Genomic DNA, 15,960 nt, shown 5'->3' on the forward strand with positions numbered 1-15,960 from the left:
ACTTTGAATACCCATTTTGAGTCAATAACATTTACCCGTGGTGGTGGAGGAACGAGAGTCCATGTCTTGTTACGAAGAAGAGCATGAAACTCCTGCTCCATAGCCTCTCGCCAATGTGGAATGCGCAGGGCAGCCTGATATGAGCGAGGCTCAGAAGATGGATCCGCAACAGCAGCAGCCAAACAAGCAGCCAACCAAGCAACCGTACCATCCTTACGTTCCTTAGGTTTGAAAATGCCACTGCGACTGCGTGTATGTGGTCGGGACACAGGAACCACCAAGGTCGACGGAGCAGCCTGCAACGGGCTGGAGGACGGCGACGTTGACGAGTCAGCCGGTGACGAGGAGCCAGTCACGGTAGCCTCGGACTCGGTTGGCGAAGAAGGCCGACCCACCGGCGAAACCGGCAGAGCAGACGAAGCAGCTGGCGACTCCGGCATCACAGACCGGGCCGATGGCGAGCTCGGCATAGTGGGCCGTGGCGCGGCCGGTGTCGCGGGCCGATCCGCTGATGAAGGCGACGTGAGGACCCGAGCCGCGGGCGAAGACGGCGTGACGGGCCGAGCCGCAGGCGAAGACGGCGTGACGGGCCGAGCCGCGGGCGACTCAGCGGCCGCTGGCGAAACGGACCGAGCAGTGGAGATGCTCGGCGCGACGGGCTCGTCGGGTGACCATGCATGGGCACGCGAATCGATGCCATGCAACATAGGGCGATCGACGTGCCCACCAGAAGACGACGATGATGATGGTGAATCCTCCAACAGCTCCAAACGAGCTCCACGTCCGGTTCCTGCACCATGGTTAGGTAACAGCAAAGGAGAGTATGCAACATCATCAAATTGGTCAGAAGCAACAGAGGATGAAGGCAGGGATGGTGGTTCGACAGTGGACACAGGAAGGTTGGCAAAGGGAAAAACATGCTCATCAAACACGACGTCCCGAGATATATAGACACGATTAGTGGGAACATGAAGACATTTGTAACCTTTATGAAGAGAGCTATAGCCAAGAAAAACACACTTCTTAGAACGAAACTCAAGCTTGCGCTTGTTATATGGACGAAGATGTGGCCAGCAAGCACACCCAAATACCTTGAGAAAGGTATAATCAGGTTGTTCATTAAGGAGAACCTCAATGGGAGTCTTCATGTTTAAAACACGAGTAGGAGTACGGTTGATGAGAAAGCATGCAGTGGTGAAAGCATCACTCCAAAACCGAAACGGAACAGATGCATGGGCCAAAAGAGTAAGACCAGCTTCAACAATATGACGATGCTTACGTTCGACTGAACCATTCTGCTGATGTGTATGTGGACATGCTAAACGATGAGCTATCCCAAGCGACTGAAAGAAAGAGTTGAGGTTGCGATACTCGCCCCCCCAGTCTGACTGGACATGAACAATTTTGTGCTTGAGAAGACGTTCAACATGTTTTTGAAACTGAACAAAAATATCAAACACATCAGATTTGCGTTTAATAAGGTAAAGCCAGGTAAAGCGACTATAAGCATCAACGAAACTGATATAGTAATTATGATCACTGACAGAAGTCTGAGCAGGACCCCATACATCTGAAAACACAAGTTCTAAAGGATGTTTCACCTCACGACTGGACTCCGAAAAAGGAAGTTGATGACTCTTCCCCTGCTGACAAGCATCACATACTGCTACATCTTTATTACTAGACAAACTAGGAAGCTCATGACGACACAAGATATGACGGACAATAGGTGTGGCCGGGTGACCAAGACGAGCATGCCACTGTGACGGAGAGACCCGAACTCCACTGAAAACACGAGCGACACCAGGATGCTCCAGACGGTAGAGGCCCTGGCACAACCGCCCACTAAGAAGAATGTCCCTCGTGCCCCGATCCTTAATAAAAAGATCAAAAGGGTGAAATTCACAAAGCACATTATTATCACGTGTGAGTTTAGGAACTGAAAGAAGATTACGGGTCACAGATGGAACTCGAAGAACATTGCGAAGCTGAAGACTCCTATTGGCATGTCTAGTGAGAAGAGATGCTTGACCAATATGAGAGATGTGCATACCTGCTCCATTGGCGGTGTGGATCTTGTCGGAGCCATGATAGGGTTCACGAGTGTGAAGCTTCCCCATCTCGCTGGTTAGATGCTCTGTCGCCCCAGAGTCCATGTACCAGTGTGGATCGATGGAGTAGGACTGAGTGTGTCCCTATTGCTTCTGCGGCGCGGGACGATCAGCCATGGCGACCTGACGGGCATTGTTGCGTGTATCTTTGCCGTCATTGCCAAGACCAAGGAAGCTTCGCTGGAAGCGCTTATGACACTTGGAGGCCCAGTGCCCATCGCGGCCACAAAGCTGACACACACGTGGACCGCCAGCCCCCGGTAAGGTCGCAGTAGGTGGGGGGGCCGAGGCGGGCGACGGTGGCAGCCCCAAGGGAGACCGGCGTGATGAAGAAGAGCGGCCACCCTTGGTGGCGGCGTTGGCCGAGAGGGAGCCAGTGCCCCTGGTGCGGCGAGTCTCGACCCGTTGCTCAGTGAGAAGGAGCCGAGAGAAAACCTCGTGTGCCAGCATGGGTGTCGAGTTTCCCCGCTCGTTGATGATCTCGACTAAGGCATCATACTCCTCATCAAGACCATTGACAATAAACGAGTTGAACTCGGAGTCGGTGAGGGGTTGTCCAATGGAGGCCAATGTGTCGGCGAGGCCCTTGACCTTGTTGTAGAACTCAGTGGCAGTGGAGTCAAGCTTCTGACACTCTCCAAGCTGACGACGGAGTGCAGAGACACGAGCCTGGGACTGCGCTGCAAAGGTGCGCTCAAGGATGGTCCAGGCCTCATGAGACGTCTTCGCGAAGACAACAAGGCCGGCAACTGCCGGCGAGAGCGACCCCTGGATGGAGGAGAGGTTCGCCTGGTCCTGCCCCGTCCAGACGCGATGGGCCGGATTGTAGACCGGACCGTGCACGCTGTCTACCAGCGCGGGTGGGCAGGGAAGCGATCCGTCGATGTAGCCTAGCAGGTAGTGACTCCCCAAGAGCGGGAGAACCTGCGCACGCCAGAAGATGTAGTTGTCGGCGGAGAGCTTGATGGTGATGAGATGACCGAAGTGAAACGGCGGCGGCGAAGACAATCCCATCGAGGAGGCTGCCTGGGGTGCAAACACCATGGAGGCAGCCGGAGGCACCGAAGCCAATGCGGGAGGAGGCGGGACCGCAGCCAGGGCGGGCTCCGCAAAGCTCGCGGCCGGTGCGGACGCCGCAAGGCCCGCGGCCGGGGCGGACGCCGCCAACCCCGCCAGCGGGGCAGTGTGATCCGCTTGCGGCAGGAGCGGCGGGACGACGCCTGCGGAGTCCGCAGCGGACGGCGGCGCCGCGGTTTGGACCACGAGGTCACGCCCAAGCGAGGGCGCCGGCGGCGTGGAGAAGACGGAGCCGATGCTCCTTGTCCCGATCGGAGCCGGAACAGAGACGGCATCGAGCGGGAGGTTGAGCAGAGCCGCAAGAGAGGCCGGGAGGAAGCCCGCAGCAGTGGAACCGGTGGTGGCGGCGCTCGACATGGCGGCGGCGCGATCGGTGGCGCGGCGGCGGCGGTGAAGGCGGCGGCGGCTACGGCGGCGGTGCGGGTATTAGGGTTTAGAAGCGGAAGCGATCGTAACCTAGCGTGATACCATGTAAGACAATAAGTTTTGGGGAACCAGCACAACCCTCTAGGGGTGGCTTATCTCATTATATATAATGGTTGTGTTACAATATGTACCATATACGTACATAGGTACAGAAGCTATACATAGTCTAACAGGGCGTGCGCGACGGCGGCTCCCCACAGCCATGGCGCGTGGCGGCGACTGCCCAAGGGCGCGCGCGACGGCAGCTCCCCACAGCCATGGCGCATTGCGGCGATACCAAGCAGCGACTGTGATGCGGCGGAGCTCCAAGGGCTGCTGCGCTGTGGGTGTAAGCGGCGGCTGGCTGTGGCCTTGGCTTTGCCGGGCGGCGGCCGTGGGCGAGCTACAGGGCGCGCTGGCCTTTGGTGCTGGCTGTCCGTGGCTGCGCTGGCTCTGGCTTGGAACTCGGGAGAGGTAAAGAGAGAAGAAAGACAAGACGAAGAAGAGGGATTACATGTGGGTCCCACATGTAAGTTAGCAGTCAAACAAACAGTCAGCAAACGGTTTATTTAGGGGTGGGCCCGGCCTATCATAAACTGGATTGATTTTTAATCACATGATCATTTGGGTTTTTTGGAACAATGAACCAATTTTGTGGTAGTTTTTTGAAAGATTAAAAAAAGTGATAGTTTTTTTGTAGTGTGTCCGTACTGCCACTACTGTAGGATCGAAAGTATGTCTAGAGGGAGGTGATTAGACTACTTGACCAAATAAAAACTTAACATTTTCTCAATTTTAGTTCTTGGCAGATTTTAGCAACTTAGCACAAGTCAAGCAATCATAATACAATTCAAGCAAGCATGCGAAGAGTATATGAGCAGCGGAAAGTAAAGCATGCAACTTGCAAGAAAGTAAGGGAATGGGATTGGAGTGTGCAAACGCAATTGGAGACACGGATGTTTTTGGCGTGGTTTTGATAGGTGGTGATATCGTACATCCGTTGATGGAGACTTCAACCCACAGAGGGCAACGGCTGCGCGAGTCCACGTAGGGCTCCACCCACGGAGAGTCCACGAAGAAGAAACCTTGTCTATCCCATCATGGCCATCGCCCACGAAGGACTTGCCTCACTAGGGTAGATCTTCATATGGTAGGATTGGAATATCTTGGCCTCAACACATGAGTAGGTGGTTCTCTCTCAGAAAATGAGTAGTGGAAGTGTAGGTTTGTTCTGATGGCTCTCTCCACGAATGAAGAGTGGGTGGAGGGGTATATATAGCCTCCACACAAAATCTAACTGTTACACACAGATTGCCAAACTCGGTGGGACCGAATCAGCAAACTCGGTCAAACCGATTTAGTTCAAAATGTGAACGTTAGGATTTTTGGTGGGACCGATATAGTCATCTCGGTGGTACCAATATGCTAGGATTAGGGCATAACATAATCTCGGTGTGACCGATCGCATAAAGTCGGTGGGACCGATTTCAGCAGTAGGTACACAGAGGGTTAGTCAGGCAAACTCGGTGGGACCGATTCGCTCACTTCGATGGGACCGAAGTGTTACGAAAAGGAAACATGGATTTTGCAATGCAGACTCGGTGGGACCGATTTGCTCTTTCGGTGAGACTGAAAAGTTACAAAAAGGAAACAAAGAGTTTGCAATCTCATCTCGGTGAGACCGAGATCCCTATCGGTGAGACTGAAGTAACTAGGGTTTGTGGCAATGGCTATGTCAAGTGAAACTCGGTGGCGCCGGATAGATCAAATTGGTGGGGCCGAGTTTGACATTTAGGTTTAAGACATATGTGGATGTGAGAAAGTGGTTTGAGGGTTTTGGAGCATATCACAAAGCATTTTGAGCAAGTAACCCGTTAAGCAACACCTCATCCCCTTTTAATAGTATTGGCTTTCATATGGACTCAATGTGATCTTGGACCACTAAAATGAAAATGTAGAGTCTTGAGCTTGTTGCCAATATATGTCCTCTGCATTTTGAGGGGTCCACATCTCTAGTCCATGCCATGCCAAGAATTGAACTTTTTGAAATGATTATTGAAAGCACAAGTGCTCCCTGGGTGATTTTGGTAATTTATGTCAACACATCTCTTGTTGGACTAACACTTTTACCTAGTATGTTTCAGATAAGTTCAACAATGGATTGGCATGGACTAGAGGATGTGGAACCCCTTCGAGATGCTAAGGACAAAGGATTGGCTCAAGCTCCAAGCACAAGACTCTACTCTTTCTATTTTAGTGATCCAAGATCACATTGAGTCTATAGGAAAAGCCAATACTATCAAGAGGGGATGAGGTGTTGCTTAATAGCTTGCTTGCTCAAAGTGCTTAGTGATATGCTCCAAAGCCCTCAACTACCTTCTCACATCCACATATGACCCAAACCAAAAGTCGAACTCGGCCCAACCGATTCTTTCTATCCGGCGCCATCGAGTTCAGATGTCATAGCCACTGCCACAAACCCTAGGCAAATCGGTCTCACTGATAGGGATCTCGGTCTCACCAAGATGGGATTGTAATCTCTGTGTATGTATCTATTACCAAAATCGGTCTCACCGAGTTTGTGTAATCGGTCCTACCGAGATTACAATGCAAACTCTCTGTTCCTCTTTGTAATATTTCGGTCCACCCGAGATGAGCGAATCGGTCCCACCGAGTTTGCCCGACCAACTCTCTGGTTAGCTTATTACCAAAATTGGTCCCACCGAGTTTGAGTAATCAGTCTCACCGAGATTACGTTATGCCCTAACCCTAACCATATCGGTCCTACCGAGTTGCATGTCGATCCCACCGAAAATCCTAACGGTCACATTATTTGCTAAATCGGTCCGACCAAGTTTGACGATTCGGTCCCACCGAGATTGGCAAGTTGTGTGTAACGGTTAGATTATGTGTGGAGGCTATGTATACCCCTCCACCCACTCTTCATTCGTGGAGAGAGCCATCAGAACGTGCCTACACTTCCAACATACATTTTCTGAGAGAGAACCACCTACACTTGTGTTGAGGTCAAGATATTCCATTCCTACCATATGAATCTTGATCTCTAGCCTTCCCCAAGTTGCTTTCCACTCGAATCTTCTTTCCACCAAATCTAAATCCTGTGAGAGAGAGTTGAGTGTTGGGGAAACTATCATTTGAAGCACAAGAGCAAGGAGTTCATCATCAACACACCATTTGTTACTTCTTGGAGAGTGGTGTCTCCTAGATTGGCTAGGTGTCACTTGGGAGCCTCCGACAAGATTGTGGAGTTGAACCAAGGAGTTTGTAAGGGCAAGGAGATCGCCTACTTCGTGAAGATCTACCCTAGTGAGGCAAGTCCTTCGTGGGCGGCCATGGTGGGATAGATAAGGTTGCTTCTTCGTGGACCCTTCGTGGGTGGAGCCCTCCATGGACTCGCGCAGCCGTTACCCTTCGTGGGTTGAAGTCTCCATCAGCATGAATGTACGATAGCACCACCTATCGGGACCATGGCTCAAAAATCTCTGTGTCTCCAAATTGTGTTTGCACACTCCAATCCCATCCCTTTACATTCTTGCAAGTTTTACTTTCCGTTGCTCATATACTCTTTGCATGCTTGCTTGATATGTATTGTGATTGTTAAACTTGTGCCAAAACTCCACTTCAACTTAAAGAAATTAAAACTGAAAATTTTCTTGCTTAGTGTCTAATCACCTCCCTTCTAGACACCTCTTCTCGATCATTTCAATTGGTATCAGAGCATTCGTCTCCATTGCTTTGGTTTAAACACCATTGGAGGAAGATGGATGAGTCTACTTTGGGGAGTCTTAGACATAGGGTGCCTATACTTGACGGAGAGTATTTTCATGAGTGGAAAAATGAGATGCTTGTGATTTTCAATGAATATCATTTGAACAAGTACATTTCTAGCTCTTGTGCACCTCATGTTGATCCTATGCATCCTACCCTTGATGAGTCAATTGACATGATTCACAATCTTAGAACTATTGATCTTATCACTAGAGGTTTGCCTAGAAACTTGATAGGTTGCTTGCCTACTCTTAAGTGTGCCTACACCATATTGAAATTTCTTGAGGAACGATTTCCAAATTATTCCTTGAAAAATCTAGATGAAATTCTACATAAGTCTATTGCCTTGAGTAAGATGAATTCAAATGATCCTATGTTTGGTGATTGTCTATTTGAGCTTACAAATCTTATGCGTGACAAAGGAGATGTTGGAATCATTAGTGATATTATTTCCGAAGCTACTAGAATTCAAAGAGAAGATCATTGTCAAACTCACTCTAATGAATCACCCTCTCTAGGAATTGATCCATCACATGACGATGTTGAACATGGATACTATGATGAGGATGAAGATAGCGACTTTGATCTTGATGATGCAATGAGACACTTTGGTCTTATGGCAAATCTTCGGGGATATATGGCAGGAGAAAAGGAATGGGTTCTTGACAGTGGATGTACCGATCACATGACCGGAGATAAAGACATGTTTCGTGAGCTTGCTGAAAATGACGGCCCTCGAAAGTATGTCACTTTTGGTGACAACTCAAAGGGTATGGTGGTTGGCCTTGGTAAGGTGGCCATCTCACATGATAGCTCCATACAAAATGTCATGCTCGTTGAATCTCTTGGATACAATTTACTTTCAGTATCTAGACTTGCTGATTTTGGTTTCAATGTCCTATTTATTGAAGTAGATTGCCAAGTGTTTCATAGAGACAATCATAAAATGGTCTTTACCGACATTCGTAGAGGGATCTTTACATTGTTGATTTCACTAAAAAGGCTCAACCTAGAACTTGCTTTATTGCTAAATCTTCTAAAGGTTGGTTATGGCATAGACGATTAGGTCATGTGGGCATGCGAAACCTTGCCAAGCTTATTAAAGGAAATCATATCCTTGGCGTTAACGATGTCATATTTGATAAGGATAGACTTTGCAACGCTTGGTAAATAGGTTGGAGGAAGACATCCCGTGAAGAACATCATGACCACAAGGAGGCCACTCGAGCTACTTCACATGGATCTCTTTGGTCCCAACGCCTACAAAAGTCTCGGTGGAAATTCTTTTGGTCTAGTTATAGTTGATGATTTTTCAAGATTTACGTGGGTATTCTTTCTCAATGATAAATCACAGGTCCAAAAGATCTTCAAAAACTTTGCTAGGAAGGCCCAAAATCAATTTGAAGTGAAGATCAAGAAGGTTCGCATCGACAACGGAACAGAGTTCAAGAACGCAAATGTGAACACCTTTCTTGACGAAGAAGGGATTTCACATGGGTTCTCGGCTACGTACACACCTCAACAAAATGGAGTTGTTGAGAGGAAGAACCTGACGCTCATCAAAATGGCGAGAACGATGCTTGATGAGCACAAGACGCCGAAGCACTTTTGGGCGGAAGCGGTTGAGACAGCTTGTCACGCAACAAACCGCTTGTACCTTCACAAGCTACTCGGCAAGACGGCATACGAGCTCCTCACTGGTAACAAACCCCAAGTTGGATACTTTCGAGTATTCGTCCCAAAGTGCTACATTCTTGATAAGAATCGTCGTTCTAAATTTGCTCCTAAGTCTCATGAAGGTTTCCTACTTGGTTATGGCTCAAACTCTCACACTTACCGTGTCTACAATAATTTCACCCGAAAGGTTGAAGAGACGGTAGATGTGAAGTTTGATGAATCTAACGGCTCGCAAGTAGAGCAATTGCCAATTGATGTAGGAGACAAAGACCCTTCAGAAGCAATCCAAGACTTGTCTATTGGTAAAATTCGTCCAACGGAGGTGAAGGGGAGTACCTCGTCCGTCCAAGTGGAAGCTTCTACCTCACGGCAAGGTGAACCAAGAATTGATACGGAAGCATCCACAAGTGGGACACGCCAAGATGAAGAAAACAAGGAAGTACACCAAGATGAACATCAACAACCTCCTTCTCCACCACGACAAGAGAATGACAACGTCAACAATGAAGAAGGCCAAGAAGAAGAACAAGATGAAGAAGATGTTCCACCTAGATCCAAGCAAAAGCTTTCACGAGTTCGAGCAAGAGTTGCTAAAGACCATCCCGTCGAGCAAATCTACAATGATATCCAAACCGGGAGAATCGCTCGCTCTAAAACTCGTTTAGCTAACTTTTGTGAACACTATTCATTCATCTCTAGCATTGAACCTATGAAGGTTGAAGAAGCTTTGGAAGATCCGGATTGGACAAACGCCATGCATGAAGAGCTACACAACTTTGAGAGAAATCAAGTTTGGACATTGGTTGAGAAGCCCGACAACAACCACAACACCATCAGTACCAAATGGGTGTTTTGCAACAAGCAAGATGAAGATGGACAAATAGTTCGCAACAAAGCACGTCTCGTCGCCCAAGGCTACACTCAAGTCGAAGGTATGGACTATGGTGAGACATATGCCCCTGTTGCTAGACTTGAGTCCATTCGCATCTTACTTGCCTATGCTAATCACCATGGTATCACCTTGTACCAAATGGACATTAAAAGTGCTTTTCTAAATGGTGAAATAGAGGAGGAAGTTTATGTTAAGCAACCTCCCGGCTTTATCAATCCTAAGAAACCTAATCATGTTTAAAAACTTCACAAAGCTCTTTATGGTCTTAAACAAGCTCCTATAGCTTGGTATAAATGCTTGACCAAGTTCCTTATTGAAAAAGGCTTTGAAATTGGAAAAATTGATTCTACTCTTTTTACTAAAAGGGTTAATGGAGAACTATTTGTGTGCCAAATCTATGTTGATGATATTATATTTGGTTCGACTAACCCTCACTTTAGTGAAAAGTTTCGAATGCTAATGTCGGAGAAGTTTGAGATGTCAATGATGAATGAACTCAAATTCTTTCTTGGTTTGCAAATCAAGCAAACTAAGGAAGGTACATTTGTCTCTCAAACAAAGTACACCAAGGACTTATTCAAGAAGTTCAATATGCAAGGATGCAAAGGTATGACTACACCCATGCCTACTAGTGGACATCTTGATTTGACCAAAGATGGTGAATCGGTTGATCAAAAGGTTTACCACTCCATGTTTGGTTCATTATTATATCTATGTGCTTCACGTCCCGATATTATGCTAGGTGTGTGCATGTGTGCACGATATCAAGCCGCTCCTAAAGAATGTCATCTTAAGGCCGTGAAAAGGATAGTGAGATACTTAATCCATACACTAAACTTTGGCATTTGGTATCCAAAGAGGGACTCCTTTAATCTTGTTGGCTAATCCGACTTGGACTATGCCGGTGACAAGGTTGATAGAAAGTCCACTTCGGGTGCTTATCAATTTCTTGGTAGATCTCTTGTATCTTGGTCTTCCAAGAAACAAAACTCGGTATCCTTATCCACCGCCGAAGCGGAATACATTGCCGCTGGTTCATGTTGTGCTCAATTACTTTGGATGACCCAAACTCTTAAAGATTATGGGATATATGTGAAACATGTTCCATTGCTTTGTGACAATGAAAGTGCTATCAAGATTGCTCAAAATCCCGTGCAACATTCTCGAACTAAGCATATTGAAGTTCGTCATCATTTCATTCGAGATCATGTTGCCAAAGGGGACATTAATCTTAAGCATGTTCGCACCGAAAAGCAATTAGCTGATATATTCACTAAACCACTTGATGAGAAAGTGTTTTGCAGGTTAAGAGGTGAATTGAACATCATTGATGCTTCAAACTTGGAGTAGGAACTCCATTTGATACATGCAAGACACGAGCCTATGGCTAATCCTTGATATCTCTCTTATGATGATAATCTTATGTCTTGGATATATTTGCACCTTGCATGTTATCTAACCCGTGTAGGTACTTGGATGAATCTAAATCTATGAGATTGCAACCCACTCACATCTTGAGCGATCTCTACATCACCAAGTCTCTACACAATGGTGGTTGAAGACAAGGAAGCACGAAACCATTCAAACATATCCTTTGACAAATTCTATGTTGAGTTTCATGATTGTCATTTTGGATACACAAGTGCTCTTCCTTGCAAAACTAACCCATGTAGGTAGACGAACTCAAATTCCAAAGTGGTGCTCCCAACTCTTGATGAGCTATATCAGTCTTGAGCAACCCACATAAGTTCAACTACATGATCACGATCAACACCACCACCCAAGGTATATTATTCCATCTTAGAGAAGCTTTACTCCAAGTCATGAGTCAAAGCAACTCGATAAGATGTGAATACATCAAAATGCTTAAATGAATAATGGTAACCCCATTTTGAGCTTAAATGATTAGTATGACCAATGATCAAGTGATCTCACTTGACTCCTAAGTCAATATACTCTAACATAGGTGACTTTGTCGCTGACCAATTCTAGATGAAGTTCTCTCGTGTTTCTTTTCTGTGCTCTTGCATTTGCTCATGCATATTTGTTTCCCCTTTCAAAAAAAACTTCATCTAGATTTCTTTTCTTTTATTTTCTGTTCTGCATTCCCTGCATCCAATTCCTTGCAAATCCTTGTGAGATCTTCCTTGTCTAGAGAGCTGAGGTGACAAATGTTTTCTCTATGATGAACTCGATCACACTGGTATGTTGTTTTCGGTCTAACCGAATCCTTTCGGTGCAAGCGAAGCATAAAACTCGGAGTCATCGGTTTCATAGCAGGAAAGACATTTTGCCACTTGTTCCTGCATTACTTTTGAACCAGCTCCACTCAATGAATCTTAACCTCTACCAGCATCACATTCAACTTGCTGCTTTGTTCTGTGACTCAAGGACCAAACCCATTGAGGGAGTCCTGGACTAGGGGGTGTCCGGATAGCCGAACTATCATCATCGGCCGGACTCCAAGACTATGAAGATACAAGATTGAAGACTTCGTCCCGTGTCCGGATGGGACTTTCCTTAGCGTGGAAGGCAAGCTCGGCAATACGGATATGTAGATCTCCTACCATTGTAACCGACTCTGTGTAACCCTAGCCCTCTCTGGTGTCTATATAAACCGGATGGTTTAGTCTGTAGAATAACAACAATCATACCATAGGCTAGCTTCTAGGGTTTAGCCTCCTTGATCTCGTGGTAGATCTACTCTTGTAATACCCACATCATCAATATTAATCAAGCAGGACGTAGGGTTTTACCTCCATCGAGAGGGCCCGAACCTGGGTAAAACATCGTGTCCCTTGTCTCCTGTTACCATCCGACTAGACGCACAGTTCGAGACCCCCTACCCGAGATCCGCCGGTTTTGACACCGACATTGGTGCTTTCATTGAGAGTTCCACTGTGTCGTCACCGATAGGCTCGATGGCTCCTTTGATCATCAACAACGATGCGGTCCAGGGTGAGACTTTTCTCCCGGACAGATCTTCGTATTCGGCGGCTTTGCACTGCGGGCCAATTCGCTTGGCCATCTGGAGCATATCGAAAGCTACGCCCCTGGCCGTCAGGTCAGATTTGGAAGTCTGAACTTCACGGCTGACATCCGCGAAGACTTGATCTTCAATGGATTCAAGCCACAGCCGAGCGCGCCGCACTGTCACTAAGGGCATGATTTAGCTCTGCTGCCGGACAGTGCCCTGGAGGCCGCACACGAGTCCGCTCCGACCCTCGATTCGGAGCCGACTGCGCAGATCGAGGACGGGTGGTTAGACACCGCCTCGGGGGCTGCGACCTCTATGGCGATAGAGCCGAATACTGACCTTGTCCCTTGTGAAGCTCGTGATTCCGAGGTGCCGGACTCCTTACCGGACTCCGAACCTCCTACGCCCCCTCCAATCGAATCCGATTGGGCGCCGATCATGGAGTTCACCGCTGCGGACATCTTTCAACACTCACCTTTCGGCGACATCCTGAATTCGCTAAAGTATCTCTCGTTATCAGGAGAGCCCTGGCCGGACTGCGGTTAGGATGGTTGGGATGCGGACGACGAAGAAATTCAAGGCCCACCCACCACCCACTTCGTAGCCACTGTCGACGATTTAACCGACATGCTAGACTTCGACTCCGAAGACATCGACGGTATGGACGACGATGCCGGAGATGACCAAGAACCAGTGCCTACTGGGCACTGGAAAGCCACCTCGTCATATGACATATACATGGTGGATATCCCAAAGGATGGGAATGGCGAGGGAACAGCGGAGGAAGACCCTTCCAAGAAACAGCCCAAGCGCCGGCGTCAGCGGCGCCGCTCTAAATCCCGCCACAGCAAGAATGGAGATTCCGGCACCGGAGATAACAATACCCCAAACAGTGCCGAAGACAACCCCCTCCAGCAAGATTCAGCACAGGAGGACGGAGAAGCCATCCCTCATGAGAGAGGGGCAGATGAAGAGGTAGGGGATGGTAATTACATGCCTCCCTCTGGAGACGAGGCAAGCCTCGACGACGACGAATTTGTCGTGCTTGAGGATCCCGTCGAACAAGAGCGTTTTAAACACAGGCTTATGGCCACGGCAAACAGCCTCAAGAAAAAGCAGCAACAACTTAGAGCTAATCAAGATCTGCTAGCCGACAGATGGACTAAAGTCCTTGCGGCCGAAGAGCATGAGCTCGAACGCCCCTCCAAAAGCTACCCCAAACGCGAGTTGCTCCCCCGATTAGAGGAGGAGACATATAAACCTGCATCACCAGAGCACAATACGGCTGACCGACCACCTCGTGGCCGCGACAGAGAGGGCTCTAGGCCCTCCACTAGAACCGTACCCCGGCATCGCTCGAAAAGCACAAGGCCACAGGGGAACGCTCCGGACTTGCGAGATATATTGGAGGATAAGGCAATACAATCAAGATCGATCTACGGATCGCATGGGCGCCCCATGATACGTGATGACAACCGTCGCGCCGGACACAACAAGTCCACCCGGGCCGAACACAGTAGACAAAGCTCGCTTGAGCTCCATCGTGATATAGCCCAATACAGAGGCGCCGCACACCCACTATGCTTCATAGATGAAGTAATGGATCATCAAATCCCCGAAGGGTTTAAACCCATGAATATTGAATCCTATGATGGCACAATAGACCCCGCGGTTTGGATCAAAGACTATCTCCTTCATATCCACATGGCCCGCGGTGACGATCTTCACGCCATCAAATACCTCCCGCTCAAGCTTAAAGGACCAGCTCGGCATTGGCTTAACAGCTTGTCAGCAGAATCAATTGGGTGTTGGGAGGACCTAGAAGCCGCATTCCTTGAGAACTTCCAGGGCATGTATGTGCGACCACCAGACGCTGACGACCTAAGCCACATAATTCAGCAGCCAGATGAATCGGCCAGACAATTCTGGACACGGTTCTTAACTAAGAAAAATCAAATCGTCGACTGTCCGGATGCGGAGGCCCTCGCGGCCTTCAAACATAACATCCGCGACAAGTGGCTTGCCCGGCACCTGGGACAGGAAAAGCCGAAATCCATGGCAGCCCTCACATCACTCATGACCCGCTTCTGCACGGGAGAGGACAGCTGGCTAGCCCGCAGCAAAAACCTCAGCAAAAATTCTGGCAGTCCGGATACCAAGGACCGCAATGGCAGATCGCGTCGCAACAAGAACAAACGCCGCATTAACAGCGACAATACTGAGGATACGGCAGTCAATGCCGGATTCAGAGGCTCCAAACCCGGTCAGCGGAAAAAGCCATTCAAAAGAACTACTCTGGGTCCGTCCAATTTGGACCGAATACTCGATCGCTCGTGCCAGATACACGGCACCCCCGAAAAGCCAGCCAACCACACCAACAGGGACTGTTGGGTATTCAAGCAGGCAGGCAAGCTAATTGCCGAAAACAATGGCAAGGGGTTGCATAGCGATGACGAAGAAGAGACCCGACCGCCGAACAATAGAGGACAGAAGGGTTTCCCCCCACAAGTGCGGACGGTGAACATGATATATGCAACCCACATACCCAAGAGGGAGCGGAAGCGTGCACTCAGGGATGTATACGCGATGGAGCCAGTTGCCCCTAAGTTCAACCCACGGTCCTCCTACCCAATCACTTTTGATCGAAGGGACCACCCCACCAGCATCCTCCACGGCGGATTCGCCGCATTGGTTTTAGACCCAATCGTCGACGGATTTCACCTCACCAGAGTCCTGATGGACGGCGGCAGCAGCCTGAACCTGCTTTATCAGGACACAGTGCGCAAGATGGGCATAGACCCCTCAAGGATTAAACCCACAAAGACGACCTTCAAAGGCGTCATACCAGGTGTAGAGGCCAATTGTATGGGCTCAGTTACACTAGAAGTGGTCTTCGGATCCCCGGATAACTTCCGAAGTGAGGAGTTAATCTTTGACATAGTTCCGTTCCGCAGCGGCTATCATGCTCTGCTCGGACGGACCGCGTTTGCAAAGTTCAACGTGGTGCCGCACTATGCATACCTCAAGCTCAA

Source organism: Triticum dicoccoides, chromosome 2B (genome assembly GCF_002162155.2).
Source record: "Triticum dicoccoides isolate Atlit2015 ecotype Zavitan chromosome 2B, WEW_v2.0, whole genome shotgun sequence".
Taxonomy (NCBI): domain Eukaryota; kingdom Viridiplantae; phylum Streptophyta; class Magnoliopsida; order Poales; family Poaceae; genus Triticum; species Triticum dicoccoides.